General features: G+C 49.6%; 1 long non-coding RNA gene across 1 annotated transcript; it reads right to left on the bottom strand.

The window, feature by feature from the left end:
* Window positions 1-4,721: 4,721 nt before the first annotated feature.
* LOC135980757 (uncharacterized) lies at window positions 4,722-6,548 on the bottom strand. Its single transcript, XR_010597658.1, has 2 exons — window positions 6,348-6,548; window positions 4,722-5,131 (listed from the first exon to the last, which is right to left on the bottom strand). It is a non-coding gene; the product is annotated as an uncharacterized LOC135980757 (long non-coding RNA).
* Window positions 6,549-15,949: the final 9,401 nt, after the last annotated feature.

The raw sequence follows: 15,949 nt of genomic DNA, 5'->3' as shown, positions 1-15,949 counted from the left end.
TAATTTTTTCATTCTCGCTCTCTTCCAGTTGGGTAGGCTGTAGCAGATGCCCACTTCAGGTGTTTTCATTTTTCACGCTGCTCTCTTCATGGCTGAATTGTATCTTGCTGCTGTTGTAAATACTCTTGACAAAGTGCTATCCTTTCTTCCCTCTTCATCTCTCCTATGTAATTTGTACCCATCAATAATGACATTTAATGTGAGAGTCAATCACCCCCCATTGCCTTTCAGCTATTCACACTAGATCATAATTGCGGACGTTTAAGTAACTCTTCAACTTTTCTTCCTCACGAAATACTCTTTTTTTGTGTACATGAAATACGCTTTTTATTCCTGATTACGTTTTGCGATGATTCTATCGCCTGTCTGACTTCTGTATGTTGAAGGACATGAAAAACTACTTAAGATAGGAAAGGGAGGAGCTTTTGCTTATCTATGTTTTCAAGCCTGCTTAGCAATCATTGCCAGTTCACAGCTTGGGAGGTGTGCACCCCTTATGTCTAAATGGCAGTAGCCTCATCCAGTTTCCTTGTCATGGAGAGCATATCAATGCTCCATGAACCCCAAACCATCTATAGCTACTAGCAGTGCAGCCCTCCGTTGGTTTCCATTGTCAGTTTTCTTCACTTGCACTCTCCTCAGCGAGAATCTCGAAGAAAACCAATAATATTGACCTAGTCTTTCCTTTTCTTCCTCGATCCAGAATACCATTCTTGGATTTTTTTTTTTTTCCCCAAATTTCCTTAAACTTTTGGTAGGTGTTCTCATGTAATCAGTGAGCATTCCAGGAGTTAATGACCTGTTCATGTCACAAGATCCTATTTGTCCTCAGTCTGCAGAGGAATGCAGGACTATTCCATAGTGAGAGGTTTGGGAAAGGCTGGATCAGAGGTGGTAGGAGGCATGGGATGGAGAAACCTACAGCTGTAGCCGCAGGGCCTTTGTGCCTGCAGCCAGGCTGGGAAACATTTTACCTAACTCTTAGCACAGCTCTAACTTCTGATCTTTGTCTTAAGTTACAGATGTTTCTCTCTTTCTTCTGTTTCCTTTCCCCTCTGCACCCTACACATCTTTAGTAGTGGCTCCTCATGGCCCTTTCCCTTTCACAGGGAAAAAAGGCACTTTCTGCCAGAGGGCTGTATACCATTACTGAATACAGATTTAGAGGAAGGATGGTAATTGCCTATTATGGGCTGAATGGATATTGCTCTAGTTCCTGGCCCCATCAAAATTGAGTACCCATTACCAAAGGGATAGAATCTCCTTCAATCAGTTTAATAGCCATGACAGAGGGAGGACTAACATCATGGTTCTGTTGCTCCCTGTTCTGCCAGGGGCCTAGTACCTACGGTTATAAAATGGTCAGACCAGCACTCCCGCTTGCAGAGTAGAATGAGAGACTCAGCTTGGAATAATTCAACTTACACTAGATCATAAGAGTGAATGTTCTTTTGGAACAATCCATATCAGAAAGTCTTTTTACACTGTGAGCCAGAATACAGATTGACTACCGTTAGGTAAAGTGTCCTAGTTCACTCCTTCCCCCAAATAATACAAATAAATAATGCCTATTTCTCATATAGCACGTCTCAGTAATAGGTCTCACAGTGCTTCACAATCTCTTAATGTAGTTATCCTCCAACAGCCCTATGATGTAGGGAAGCATTATTACCCTAATTTGACAGATGGTGAACTGGAGCAGAGAGGTTCAGAAGTGACTTGCCTAAAGTCTCACAGGAAGTCCGCAGCAGGCAGGAAATTGAAGCTCGGTCTCCCATGTCTTTAGGCCAGTGCCCTAACCCTTGAATGAGCCTTCCTCCAAGAGGTGGGAAAGTTCCAACATACAGGGCAGGAGGCAACTTGCAACATGTCAGAGCCAGCCCCAACACTAAACAAAATTAATTCAGGATGTGTGTGTGTGCCAAAAAGGGCGGTGGGATAAGTGCATCAACCACGTGGGTCAGCAGAGTTGGTGGCAATCTGAGTCACACACTTTGTTCATTTAGTAAACTTCAGAAAACTAACCCTATGCGTGGGTGTTATTTGTGGCTAGATTAAGCTGGTGGTATCTCAGATTCCTACAGGATAAGTTAAAAGGTCTAGGATAAATGTCTGAGCTAACTTCAGGAGGGCAGAACCAAGAATCCCCTTTCTGTATTAGGTCTGCAATTTTTTAAACAGTCAGAACCCAACCTAAGTGAACAGAAGGGCTATTTTCATTATTATACCTTCCTCTTTTTACATCACTGGGAAAGAAAGGACTGAGGAGCTCCCGTCAGAACCAGATGGAGGACACTTCCAGAGGGAAAGAATGAAAAGGAAAAGCCATCCCCTTAGAAGACAAGACTTTTGGTGAAATGGCTTGAAGTGCATATGTTAGATATCCTTATGAAAGGGTATTTACTACTTCAAGTATTTGAGGAGAAAGACTACTTAAATTTTCAAAGAACTATTCATTTTACTGTTGCAATATTTATGATCTTCTTTATAGAATTCAGATGCAAACATCGCTTTAGTTATCCCTAATCTTCCACCAGAAATTCTCTCTCTGGCAGTTCCCCCATGCTGACCACTTGCTGTTAGAGAAGCAGAAAATAACAAGTCTAATCAGAGTGTGAACATTTTTAGCCAGCTTGCTAAGTGCAGAACATTGCTGTAGACAGCGGTTCTCAAACTGTGGGTCAGGACTCCAGAGTGGGTGTGACACCGTTTTAATGGGGTTGCCAGGGCTGGCATTAGACTTGCTGGGGCAGAAGCCAAAGCCTGAGCCCCACCACCTGTGGGCAAAGCCTGAGCCCCACTGCTGGGTGCTGGGGCTCAGGTTACAGGCCCCCCACCTGGGGTTGAAACCCTTGGGCTTTGGTCCCCGCACAAGGCTTGGTGGGGCTTGGACTTCAGTCCTTCCTCCTGGAGTCGTATAGTAATTTTTATTGTCAGAAGGGGGTCATGGCTCAATGAAGTTTGAGGACCCCTGCTGTAGAACAGGGGTTCTCAAACTGGGGGTTGGGACCCCTCAGGGGGTCGTGAGTTTATTACATGGGGGGTCGTGAGCTGTCAGCCTCCATCCCAAACCCCACTTTGCATCCAGCATTTATAATGGTGTTAAATATATAAAAAAGTTTTTAATTTATAAGGGGGGGGGGTCACACTCATATGCTTGCTATTTGAAAGGCGTCACCAGTACAAAAGTTTGAGAACCACTGCAGTGTAGAAGGATCAGTTGCTCTGGTTTAGCATGGCCATTAGTCACAGAGTGCAGCTATTGAAAGAAAGGGAAATGGCTCCTTTTAGTGTACTGAGGGATAACTTGTTCCGTTGATAGAAATTAGAGATGGAAGAGACCACTGGGTCATCTTGTCTACTGCCCCAACCTGCTACAAGATTATTCCCTGTACTACATTTTCTAGTGCTTTGTAAATGATTCCACCACTTATCTTTGAGAGTCTATTCCCACAGGTTAATGCACCTTGTGGTCAGGAAGTTATAAAATAACGCTTCAGTAGAAATACAATCGGCAGAGGCTGATGGGCACGTCAGTGAAATAATGACCTTTCCTCTGGTATTTTAAAGCATTTATTGTTGCCCTTTCAAGGTGGAGATACAGTAACAAATAGAGTAAATAAAGTGAATATCTGATGAGCATTTTAATAAATCAAAAGTTTTCTGGGAGAAAAATTCAGTTCAGATGCTGCTGGTTTCTCACTAACTTCTTCTGCTACATGCCTAAATCATGCTCATTTACACTGGTGTTACTAAGGCCTGGTCTACACTAGGAGGTTATGTCAAATTTAGCAGCATTAACTCGAATTAACCCTGCACCTGTCCACACAATGAAGCCATTTATTTCGACATAGAGGTCTCTTTAAATCAATTTCTGTACTCCTCCCCGACGAGGGAAGTAGCGCTAAATTTGACATGGCCATGTTGAATTAGGGTAGGTGGGGATGGAATTCGATGCTAATAGCTCCGGGAGCTATCCCACAGTGCACCACTCTGTTCACACTCTGGACAGCAGTCTGAGCTCAGATGCTCTGACCAGCCACACAGGAAAAGCCCTGGGAAAATTTGAATTCCTTTTCCTGTCTGGCCAGTTTGAATCTCATTTCCTGTTTGGACATCGTGGCGAGCTCAGCAGCACTGGCAACGATGCAGAGCTCTTTAGCAGAGGTGACCATGCAATCGCTGAATAGAAAGAGGGCCCCAGCATGGACTGATCAGGAAGTCTTGGATCTGATCGCTGTGTGGGGCGATGAGTCTGTGCTTTCGGAGCTGCGATCGAAAAAACAGAATGCGAAGATCTATGAGAAGATCTCAAAAGCCATGACGGAGAGAGGATACAGCCGGGATGCAACGCAGTGCCGCGTGAAAATCAAGTAGCTGAGACAAGGGTACCAGAAGACCAAAGAGTCAAACGGACGCTCTGGATCCCAGCCCCAGACATGCCGTTTCTACGAGGCACTGCATTCCATTCTAGGTGCGGCCACCACCACTACCCCACCACTGTCCGTGTACTCTGACGATGGGGTATTGTCGACGGCCGCTTCCTCAGAGAGGTTCGCGGACGGGGAAGATGAGGAAGGAGATGAGGACGAGGCAGTCAACAGCGCTTTCAATGCTGATTTCCCCAACAGCCAGGATCTCTTCATGACCCTCACGGAGATCCCCTACCAACCCTCCCAAGGCGGTAACCCAGACCATGAATCAGGGGAAGGATCAGTAGGTAAGTGTTTTAAACATTTATTTTGAACAGAATAGGAATGGTATCTTAACAATGGGTTTTTCATGATTAGTTTGCCCTAGGTGCTTTAGTTTCTAGTCCTTGCCAGTGCAGCTACTGGAAAATTCTGTCAATATGTCCAGGGATAGAGCAGAAATCCTCCTGGGACATCTCCACGAAGGTCTCCTGGAGGTATTGTGAAAGCCTTTGCATCAGGTTCCTGGGGAGAGTGGCCTTATTGCATCCTCCATGGTAGGAAACTTTTCTGCGCCAGGCTAGCAGCAAGTACTCCAAGATCATTGCCTCGCAAAGCATGGCGGCATACAGCCCTGGTGCTTGCTGGCATTCACGCAGCATGCAGTCTTTCTCTGTCTCCGAAATCCTCATCAGAGTGACATCACTCATTGTGACCTGCTTTGAATTAGGGGAATGTTAGTATTGGGACTGATTGCCTGTTCCTTTACATAACTGTAACCGGCCGTTTACAGCCACGCGGTGGAGGCGTGACAGGGGCAGCATGCAGGTATCTTTCCCGGGGATAGTTGTGAGGGGGGTGGGACAGGGGCAGAGTTCATGCTGGACGGATTGCCGGCAGCAGGAACTGGCCAATGCTAGGAGCATTGCTTGGAACGTGAAAGGAGGGCACTGCTATAAATTAAGCTTTAAGCAGCCAAAAGTCTATGGCTTACCATGTCCGCCTGCTAGCCGAATTCCGTTGTCCGGCCCCGCTTGTGTGATCTGTACAGCAAGACCCCAAGCACTCAATGGGAAGGCCGAAAATTCAACCTTGTACTGAGTGCGCATGTGATAGGTGCTGTGCATGGTCTTGTTCACAGAGAAAGACTATATTCATTGTTCGCAAAACTGTATCTTTGTGAGGAATTCACTCCCTTTTTCCCATCCCACAGTTGCGAGTGTCTCCTGAGCTACCCTGGCATCCCCCTCCCAGAGGCTGGTGCAGATCAGGCGACGAAAGAGAAGGACATGGGACAAGATGTTCTCAGAACTTATGGGCTGCTCCCGAGCCAAGGCGGCACAGCAGACCCAGTGGAGGGAGAACATGTTGCAATACCAGTGTTGCCGTCTCAAAGGGCCTGAGGGGGCAACAGGGGGGTTCGTTGCCCGGTGTGCATCGCACCAATAGACACACCAGGGGTGGAGAAGCAAACCAACTTTATTCAAGAGCTCTGAATAGGCACTAGGAGACCAGCATGTCTCAAATCAAGTGCAGCAAATACAAGCAAGTTTTCCCTTTTATATTTCAAGCAGTTTCTGTAAGCTTTTGTTCTGTTACTTTTCCCCCCACCCCTCCTTCTCCTCCCTTCTCAAGCAGTTACAGTTAGAAAAATTCCCATTCGTCTACTATCTTCGGCCTTCGCAGGCTAAGACATAGAGGCTTCTCCCTCCTCCTTCCTTTTCCCCCGCTCTTATCTCTACTGTGTTTGTGAGCGAAACTACAGCTGTCTGCTAGAAAAGCTTACCCTTACATTTCTGCTTCAGCCTGCTTCAGCATGTAAGCAGTTAGCATAGAAGTAGGTGAAAGTTCACAAGATGGAGTCATTGTGGTTCACTTAGACCCAGAGCGCAGGAGTTTCATCGGCACTTATGGCCTTCCATCCCCCCGAGTTACCTGGTAGCTATGCCTAGTGACACTAACACCAGCGATCACACAGCAAACGGGAGGACAGGTGGAGGCAGGAAGACCAGCAGGCGACTCAAATGCTGCTTGGACTAATGAGGGAGCAAACAGACACGCTCCGGCGCCTTGTAGATGTTCTGCAGAACCGGAGGCAGGAGGACAGAGCCCTGCTGCATTCTCTCTCTAACCGCCCTCCCCTCCCACAAAGTCCCATCCCCCCCTCACCCAAAGTCCCAAGAAGGAGGGGCGGCAGAGGCCGTGAAAACAGTCACTCCACCCCTGCAGACTGCTCAAGTAACAGAAGGCTCTCATTCCCAAAGATTTGATAAGTCCTTTCCTTCACTCCAAAAGCACCTCACCCAAGCCCCCGTCCCACTTTCATCCCCTAACTGTATAGTTAATCAAAAATACGTTTCTGTTAATTACTGTTTCCGTCATGTTCTTTTAGAGGAGTGTGTGTTTGAAGGGGGTGGAAGGGGGTTGGTAATTGGAGAGGACAGTCACCTTTAGCAGGGTACAGACACGGGGGCAGGTTCAGCAGAAGGTCACACACACATTGCAGTCACTAGGCACCCTGGTCAGTCTGGGAGGTGGTTTTCATGTTCTGTGGGGGGGGGCTATGTGAGTTTGTGGCGGGGGAGGGCGGTTACAGATCTTATACAGTGGTCCTTAGCCTGGATGACAGAGCCATGCAGCAGGGGATCTGTAACCGCCCTCCCCCGCCGCAAAGTCACATAGTCCCCACACACAGAGTCCCGAAAAGGAGGGGTGGCAGGCTCCGTTGAAACAACCAGTCCACCACTGCGGACGGCTCTAGGAGCAGGAGCCTGTCATTCCTCGAGTTTAGAAGCGTTCTTTCCATCACTACGCCCGCTCCCCACCACAGTCTGCGTCCCAGTTTCAACACTTCACCGCGAAATCCGTAATAAAGAAAACGGTGTTCATTAACAAAATTCCATTTATTTTATTTTTAAAGGTGTGTTGGAAGGGGGGGAGGGGGTTGGTAACTGGAGAGGATAGTCAACATTAACTGGGTAAAGAAACGGGGGTAGGTTCAGCTTCTGTTTAAACAAACTTAATAGTCACAGGTTACCCTGCTCACTCTGGAACCTAGCTTTCAAAGCTTCCCGGATGCACAGCGCGTCCCGCTGGGCTCTTCTAATCGCCCAACTGTCTGGCTGGGCGTAATCAGCAGCCAGGCGATTTGCCTCAACCTCCCACCCCACCATAAACGTCTCCTCCTTGCTCTCACAGAGACTGTGGAGCACACAGCAAGCTGCAATAACAATGGGGATATTGGTTTCGCTGAGATCAGAGCGAGTCAGTAAGCTTCTCCATCTCCCCTTCAGATGTCCAAAAGCACACTCCACCACCATTCTGCACTTGCTCAGCCGGTAGTTGAAGAGTTCTTTTTCACTGTCCAGGGCGCCTGTATAGGGCTTCATGAGCCAGGGCATTAGTGGGTAGGCTGGGTCCCCGAGGATCACTATAGGCATCTCCACATCCCCAACAGTTATTTTGTGGTCTGGGAAGTAAATACCTTCCTGCAGCCGTCTAAACAGCCCAGAGTTCCTGAAAACGTGAGCATCATGAACCTTGCCCGGCCATACGACGTTGATGCTGGTAAAACGTCCCCTATGGTCCACCAGTGCTTGCAGCACCATTGAAAAGTAGCCCTTTCGGTTAATGTACTGGCTGGCCTGGTGGGCGGTCCCAGGATAGGGATGTGAGTTCCATCTATAGCCCCACCACAGTTTGGGAATCCCATCGCAGTGAAGCCATCTATGATCACCTGCACATTTCCCAGGGTCACTACCTTTGAGAGCAGTAGCTCAACGATTGCATTGGCTACTTGCATCACAGCAACCCCCACGGTAGATTTGCCCACTCCAAAGTGATTCGTGATGGACCGATAGCTGTCTGGCATTGCAAGTTCCAGAGGGCTATGGCCACTCGCTTCTAGGCTGCTCGCATCCGGGTGTCCTTGAGCTTCAGGGCAGGGGACAGCAACTCACAAAGTTCCAGGAAAGTTCCCTTACGCATCCGAAAGTTTCGCAGCCACTCTGATTCATCCCAGACCTGCAGCACTATGCGGTCCCACCAGTCCGTGCTTGTTTCCCGGGCCCAGAATTGCCGTTCCACAGCATCAACATGACCCATTGCCACCATGATGTTCACGGCGTGGGGTCCCGTGCTTTGTGAGAGGTCTGTGCCCCTCTCAGACTTAATGTCCTCACCACGCTGCCGTAGCCTCCTCGCCCGATTTCTCAGCATCTGCCTCTGAAAAAGGTGGATGATAAGGTGCAAGGTGTTGACAACGGCCATAACTGCAGCGATGATCGCAGCGGGCTCCATGCTCGCGGTGCTGTGGCGTCCGCGCTGTCAATCACCAGAAAAGTGCACGAACTGATTGTCTGCTGGCGCTTTCACGGAGGGAGGGTGGGAGTGAGGGTTGAATGACGACAGTTACGCAAAACCACCCTCGACACATTTTTTGCCCCAGCAGGCATTGGGGGCTCGACCCAGAATTCCAATGGGCAGCGGGGACTGCGGGAACTGTGGGATAGCTGCCCACAGTGCACCGCTTCCAGTGTCGATGCTTGCCCCGTTAGTGTGGACTCACAAAGTCGAATTACTGTCCTTAGTGTGGATACACACATTCGACTTTGTAATATCGGTTCCACAAATTCGCTTTAAGTAAAATCGAACTACTCTCATAGTGTAGACATACCCTAAGAGTAGGATATGACCCACAGTCTCCTATTTGCACCCAAAGAGACAGAGACACAAAGACAGAGACACAAGTAAGAGCTGGTTGCCCTTGGTGTATGCCCTGCAGCCAGTGGGAAGGTTCTGGCAGGCTGTATCTTGCTTTGGAATCTCTTATGTTAGGGGTGTTTGGTGTAAAAATAAATAAATATCGGAGGGAAACTTAACCCTGCACTGCAGCCTCTCTGTGATGGCTAAATCCTTGCAAAAGGGCTGTTCCTGGAAATATCTCTGCTGCAAGAGATACTCTGCAGGAGTCACAGAGCTAGCTCTATGCTCCCCTTACATCAGGCTCCCGTGTGCTGGTGTTCTAGTGTAGGCCTATAGCAGCCTGATGATTCTGTGCTCTACCAATGGCCCATAGAGGCCACTGAACAGGGCCACAAGTTAAGGTAGTTCCCAGGGCTCCCCTAGTCTGATCTGGGGGCGAAACAGTAGGCAATCTATCTGCAGCACAAGTCAGTGTGTGGGCCACTTGCTGAATAGAACAGAGCTGCTGAGGGCTGTTGGGAGTGGGCATGCTCTTTTCTGCAACACGCAATGAGAGCTACAGGTCTTTCAATCCATTCCCACCGCAGCAGCCCTCAGAAGGAAAGGACCGTCTCCTCTGCTGCTCCACGGGGGGTGGGGGAGAGATCTGGTGACATTCCCTAGGACTCTGGAGCAGTTTAGTGTAGGGTTATGGGAAAAGCACCTTTCCCCCTCCCCCAAAGTAAGGGAGAGACAACTGTGTGTAGTTATTAGTGCTGCTCTGAGCTGGAATACACCAACCCACTAAGGTACCAGTAGTGGACTACGACTTGGAGGCAAGGACTGTAGCTGCCTCAGCATAGGTTTGCCAAGTGTCTGGTTTTTGACTGGAACGCCTGGTCAAAAAGGGACCCTGGCAGCTCCAGTCAGCACCACCAACTGGGCTGTGAAAAGTCCGGTCAGTGGTGCTGTGGGTCTAAGGTTCTGGTTCTGTACTGTTCCCAGGAAGCGGCCAGCATGTCCTAGGCGAGGGTGGGGAACTACGGGGGCTCCACACATTGTTCCCACCCCAAGCACTGGCTCTGCACTCCCATTGGCCGGGAACCACAATCAATTGGAGCGGGGGGGGGGGATGCCTGCGGGCCAGAGCAGAATGCGGAGCCTCCTGCTCCCCCACCCACCTCTCAGGAGCCAGACCTGCTGGCTGCTTCCTGGGAACAGTACAGAACCAGGACAGGCAGGGAGCCTGCCTTAGCCCCGCTGTCCGGGAGCCACCCAAGATAAGTCCAGCCCCAACCTCCTGCCCCAGCCCTGAGCCCCCTCCCACACCCTGAACCTCTCATCCCTGACCCCGGTTTTGTGCAATTAGAAAGTTGGCAACCATACCTCAGCAGCTAGCCCCAGAAACCACTCGGACACATGGCTGAGTGAAAGGATATTTTACTTGGGTAGGCAGGAAAGGGCAAGGTTGCCGTCTAGATACCCTAGGTACAAAAAGCTTAAACAGTTACAGTTCACAGTGAGCAATAGTGGCTCTTGTTTAGGCTTGGGAGAGGGGAGGCAGTCCAATTGACAGGGCCCTTCAGGCACAATGGCTGGGGTGCCCTCTCCAGTCCAGTCTCTGTTCTAGCAAATGGGAACTTGCAGGCCAGGCTCATTTAGTGGTGTCTCTCTCATGGGGGCACCTCTGCACTGGCTATCTACTCTGCCGCTCCCCCATAAGCCCCATACAGACCTTCTCCCAGCTGTGGTGTCTGGCGCACTCAGCCTGTTCTACATGTGGCTCTGTATACAGTTCCTGGGGACTCCTCTCTGCATTCAGCTTCTCTCCAGTTCCGGGGTCATCATGTGGCTGCTGCTTCCCCAAGTTGCCTAGTCACTTCCTGGTTCAGGAGCCTTTCTCCTATCTGGGCAGGGGAAAGGGATGTACACTGGGAAGAGGGCTGGCAGCAGTTGTAGTCCCCAGTGTATGTTGCAAGGTTCATCACATGTGATGTGGGGAGGGGGTATTTGTGCAAGTCTCCCATCACACACTGGAAGCTGGGGCACTCCTGGAATAGGGATAGAAAGCTCTCCCCTTCCTCCCCGGGTCCAAAGAACGGGCCGACTGGGACCCTCTGTGTGGAGTACTGCATGGGTGAAGTCCAATCGGCCAGTTACTGAGCCAGCACCTCACCACTGACCTTCCTGCTCCTGTTGCTGCCTGACTGAGATCTGTGGGAGGAAGTGGAGAGAAGATGGGGCCTGTAAATGGCACCACACTGTTGACCCAGGACCTCTGACTGTGGGCTTCCCCTGCTCTCAGTGAGACCTAGTAGGTGGGGCTCCTATCATGTTTTCTCCTCTCCTTCCAAGCTTTAGGTCAAATGGCAGCCAAGAAGGGAGCTGCTGTCAGCTCCCAGTTAGGCAGGAGGTGCAGGGAGCTCAGCACCTGAGACTGGGGGATTGATTTAGCTGCCAACAGTCCCAGGATGCTGGCCAAGATAGCACAAAGAGTGAGTCACAAGTTTGTGCAGGGTGTGATTCAGGTAAGAAAGAAAAAACAAAGTAAACTCCAAGAACTTTGCTTTTACTATTTGCAGTATCAGCTTCAAATGGAGGGGTATGTCATAGCACCAGCCTTCATCAGCTGCCTCAGGGCTGGCCAACCATCCAGCATCTCGGCTGATGCCGCACACGTGGCAGCTTCCTCTTGCTTGCCCACATTCCCAGCAATTACTTACCCATCTGGTGTAGGTGTGGGCTAGTAGCAAGGTTCCCTCTCCTAATGCCTGTAACTCAAATCTCTTCCTCCTCTGTCTCTGGCATGCCTTCTCCAGCGGTGCCCCAGGCAGGAAGTACTAGCAGCTAGGACGAGATGGGGGGAGGGTGAGTGAGTGAGTGGAGGTTGGAGGCAGCAACAGAAGGGCTGGTGCTGGCTAGGGCACAAGGGAAGTGTGACAGAAACAACTCTGGCCCCAGGATCCTGCAGATGTTCCCACAGGCTGCCCCCTCCCTCTAACACTCCTGGACCCAGGCTGCCCTTTCTTCCCCCATAACCTCCTCCTTAGGCTTCTCTCACCACCACCCTGGTCTCTACTGGCTTTTTCAATCACCCCTCACTCATCACAGGCATTCCCCAAACCCCAGTTCCTTTCTGCCTCCCAATCTATTTCCTGCTCTTTTCCCTCCAGCTCCCTCTGTGTACAACCCACGCCACACCCACCCACTCCCCAAAGCCATTCTCTCCCCAGTCCCCTCTTTTTCCATCTCCCTGACTGGCTCTTGCCCGCTCACAATCCTCAACTACCCTAATCCTCTTAGTTGCTACAGCTCCCTGCTCCCTGCTTGTACAGCCTGAGCCAGGGCGACTGCTACAGCCACTAACAGTGGTCTCATGGGAAAGTGGGGAAACAGTAAAGAGATCCTTTTACTTTTATATACCCATTCCTACTAGTCTTCATTTGTATTTAGCTAGTCATAGTGTCATAGTAGATGCAGCTATTGGTGGTGAGCAGGATTTTATTCAAATTGGTGGGATTGGGAGGATTAAAGGATAAAGTAAAAATTTGTCAAAGATGTCATCTGACCTTTAACCCCAGCAAAACTGCAAAAGGACTACGGTTCCAGCTACCCTGCCCCTTGCAAATAATCCATAGAAATTAACTGATTTATTTTATTTCATTTATTGAAAATGATACCCTGTTTTAAACATTCCATTGGAAAACAGCAAAGAAAGAGTGCTAGGTTAAAGGAATACAAAATTGTTCGTAACATGTTCCTGGTTATCCTTTTTCTTTAAAAAAAAAAAACACCCTTATGTTGTTTTGCTGAAAAATTAAATACCACAATGATGGTGTGAAATTAAAAATGGCTTAAAATAGCATCTGAATGAAGTATTGTCTTAATTTTGTCTCTGAAAAATTGTCCATTTATATGCTTCTTAAAAGTGTCTGTTTATTTCAGAGTAATTGCTGTCTTAACACTTATTTTTTCTTTTGGTTTTAGGCTGGTAACCCTGTGCTTTTCACCCTCCCTCTCTCACTGCATTAAGTGTGCACAACAGCTTACTGCTAGTGAAACCACTACAAAGCTCTTCATATCAAACATGCTGTTTGTAGAGGGTCAGGCACTGTTCTTTACTCAGATGGCACACTAAAATTGGTGGAATTTAAAAAAATTACCTTCTCATATTAGAAATAGCCATGCAGCACAGGTTCTGAACAGTTGTGGTCATCAGACACTAAACCATTTTTGTAAGAGTAGAAGTGTTAATATTTCTGACTTGGGAATTTCCAATTTGGAAAATTAAATTTGACATTAGCTCCCTGATTTCCTCTGTGTTTCATTTGGATACAGTATTCTTCCCTTTTTGTCCTAAATTGTTCTTTTGTGTTGCTCTGTGACCTGAGAAGGACAATAATTGGGTATAGGCTTCTTTTCTTTGTTTCTTTATCATGAATAAAGGCCTGAAACATGCCTTTTTTTTTTTCCTTTTTTCTTTTTCTTTCTCCCCCCATCCCTATTCTTACAACTCTCAGGAATATCAAATCTTGTCTTCTCCTTTTTTGCTAGAAGTCTTCTTAGAGGCCCCAGGGAACTGGTATGAGAGCTTTCTCAGCCCTTAAACAAAGGCATAGGTGCATTGCTGAATCTTTAACAAAGATCTTTTCTTTCAGCTAATCTTTGGTGTAATCAGTGTCTGAATGAATTCCCCTTACAGCTAGCTGGGAGGGGAAGAGGCTTTAGGAGCAAACTGTATTTACATGAACACACCTACTCTGCTTAGATATCTAGCAGATACAGCGGTGTTGCTCAAAGTGATCAACCTTGTCTGGCGTTGGGTTACAAATAGGGTTACCATTCGTCCGGATTTACCCGGACATGTCCTCCTTTTTGTGTTAAAAATAGCGTCCAGGGGGGAATTTGTAAATCACTCAAAATGTCCGCGATTCCCCCCCAGGCAGAACGAGGTGCGGCTGGGAGGGCTGCAGGAAAGTCAGCCTCTCACCTGCGGCCCTGGCAGCCAGAGCCTTTCCCCCTGCAGCTTGCCGGGCTAGATTCCAGAGCAGCTGTAGAGCTCCTCCTCCCTCCCCCCCCCCCCCCCCCGCATTCTGAGCCGGACGGCCTGCCGGACCGTTTGCATCGGGCCTCGGCAGCTCCTCCTCCCCTGCAGCCCAGCGCCCTGCTCCGGCAGCACTGTGCAGGGGCAGGGACCGGATTGTGTGTTGCGCTGGGGAGCGCAGCCACGTGTCCGGCTCCGCACAGAGCCCAACACCATGTTCTGAGCGGCGGGGTAAGGGGGCCAGGGGGCAGGAGAAGGGGCAGGGAGGTTCTGGAGGGGGCAGTCAAGAGACGGGGGGGGTCGGGAGCCCGGGGGGGCTTTTTGGGGGGGTGGAGAAGGTTTTGGGCAGTCAGGGTACAGGTAGGGGGTAGGGTCCTGGGGGGCAGTTGGGGGGGGTCTTAGGAGGGGGCAGTTAGGGGACAAGGAACAGGGAGGCTTAGGTAGGGGGTGGGGTTCTGGAGGGCAGTTAGGAGCAGGGGTCCCAGGAGGGGGCAGTCAGGGGACAAGGAGCGGGGGGGTGGGGGGTTGGGAGTTCTGGGGGGGAGCTGTCAGGGGGCAGGGATGGGGAGAGGGATCGGAGCAGTCAGGGGACAGGGAGCAGAGGGGTTTAGATGGGTTGGGAGTTCTGGGGGGGGAGCTGTCAGGGGGTGGAGAGTGGTTGGATGGGGCGTGGGAGTCCCAGGGGTCTGTGTGGGGGTGGGGGTGTGGATAAGGGTTGGGGCAGTCAGGGGACAAGAGGCAGGGAGGCTTAGGTAGGGGGTGGAGTCCTGGGGGGCAGTTAGGGGCAGGGGTCCCAGGAGGGGGCAGTCAGGGGAAAAGGAACGGGGGGAGGGTTGGAGGTTCTGAGGGGGGCAGGAAGTGGGAGGGGCAGGGGCGGGGCTAGGGCGGGGCTCCTCCCGTCCTCTTTTTTGCTTGCTGAAATATGGTAACCCTAGTTACAAATCACTTTAGTACTGAATGCAGGAGTAGTGAAATGCTGTTACCAATGTTGTTTTCATTATTGTAGGAATACAGGGATGCAGGACTGTGCTTAACCTGTCCCAAATGAGAGGTGACCCTCAGCTGAAAGGACCTAGTTAATCCAAGGGCTCGAATGCCAGAGCCCTGTGAAAGTAAGAGGAATGGGGATAGGTGTCCCAGCTGGGAAGTATAGACCCTTCCCGAAGAGTCCTCTTTGGACTGGTTTAACCTGTTTTCTCCCCTGTGCCACCAACACACACACACACACACACACACACACACACACACACACACACACACACACACACACAGAAAGAGCTAAATAGACTTTGTTAGGAGCCTCTTTGGGCTTGTCTACACTACACTTGTTGACAAAACTTTTGTCTTTTGCAGGCACTTAAAAAGCGCCCCCCTCCCAAAAAAGATAAAATTTTTGCCGCACCCGATAGACAAACCTGCGAGGTGTAGACAAGCCCCTTGTTATTTTAAATGCTCAATCAGAGCTGAAATCAGTTGTGGTAGGACTGTGTTTCTGCCCTGCCTGCTAAGAGCTAAAAATCACTGCGAGCTAAGATCACTTGAGATGGGGCAGTGTTTCTGGCCAGCCTGTAACGAGCTGAAAATTACTAAGAGACTAATAGAGGGTCCTGTGGCACCTTTAAGACTAACAGAAGTATTGGGAGCATAAGCTTTTGTGGGTAAGAACCTCACTTCTTCAGATGTCTTGCATCTGAAGAAGTGAGGTTCTTACCCACGAAAGCTTATGCTTCCAATACTTCTGTTAGTCTTAAAGGTGCCACAGGACCCTCTGTTGCTTTTTACAGATTCAGACTAACACGGCTACCCCTCT

This window comes from Chrysemys picta, chromosome 1, assembly GCF_011386835.1.
Source record: "Chrysemys picta bellii isolate R12L10 chromosome 1, ASM1138683v2, whole genome shotgun sequence".
NCBI classification, from domain to species: Eukaryota; Metazoa; Chordata; order Testudines; family Emydidae; genus Chrysemys; species Chrysemys picta.
This window is presented reverse-complemented; position numbering and strand designations above follow the sequence as displayed.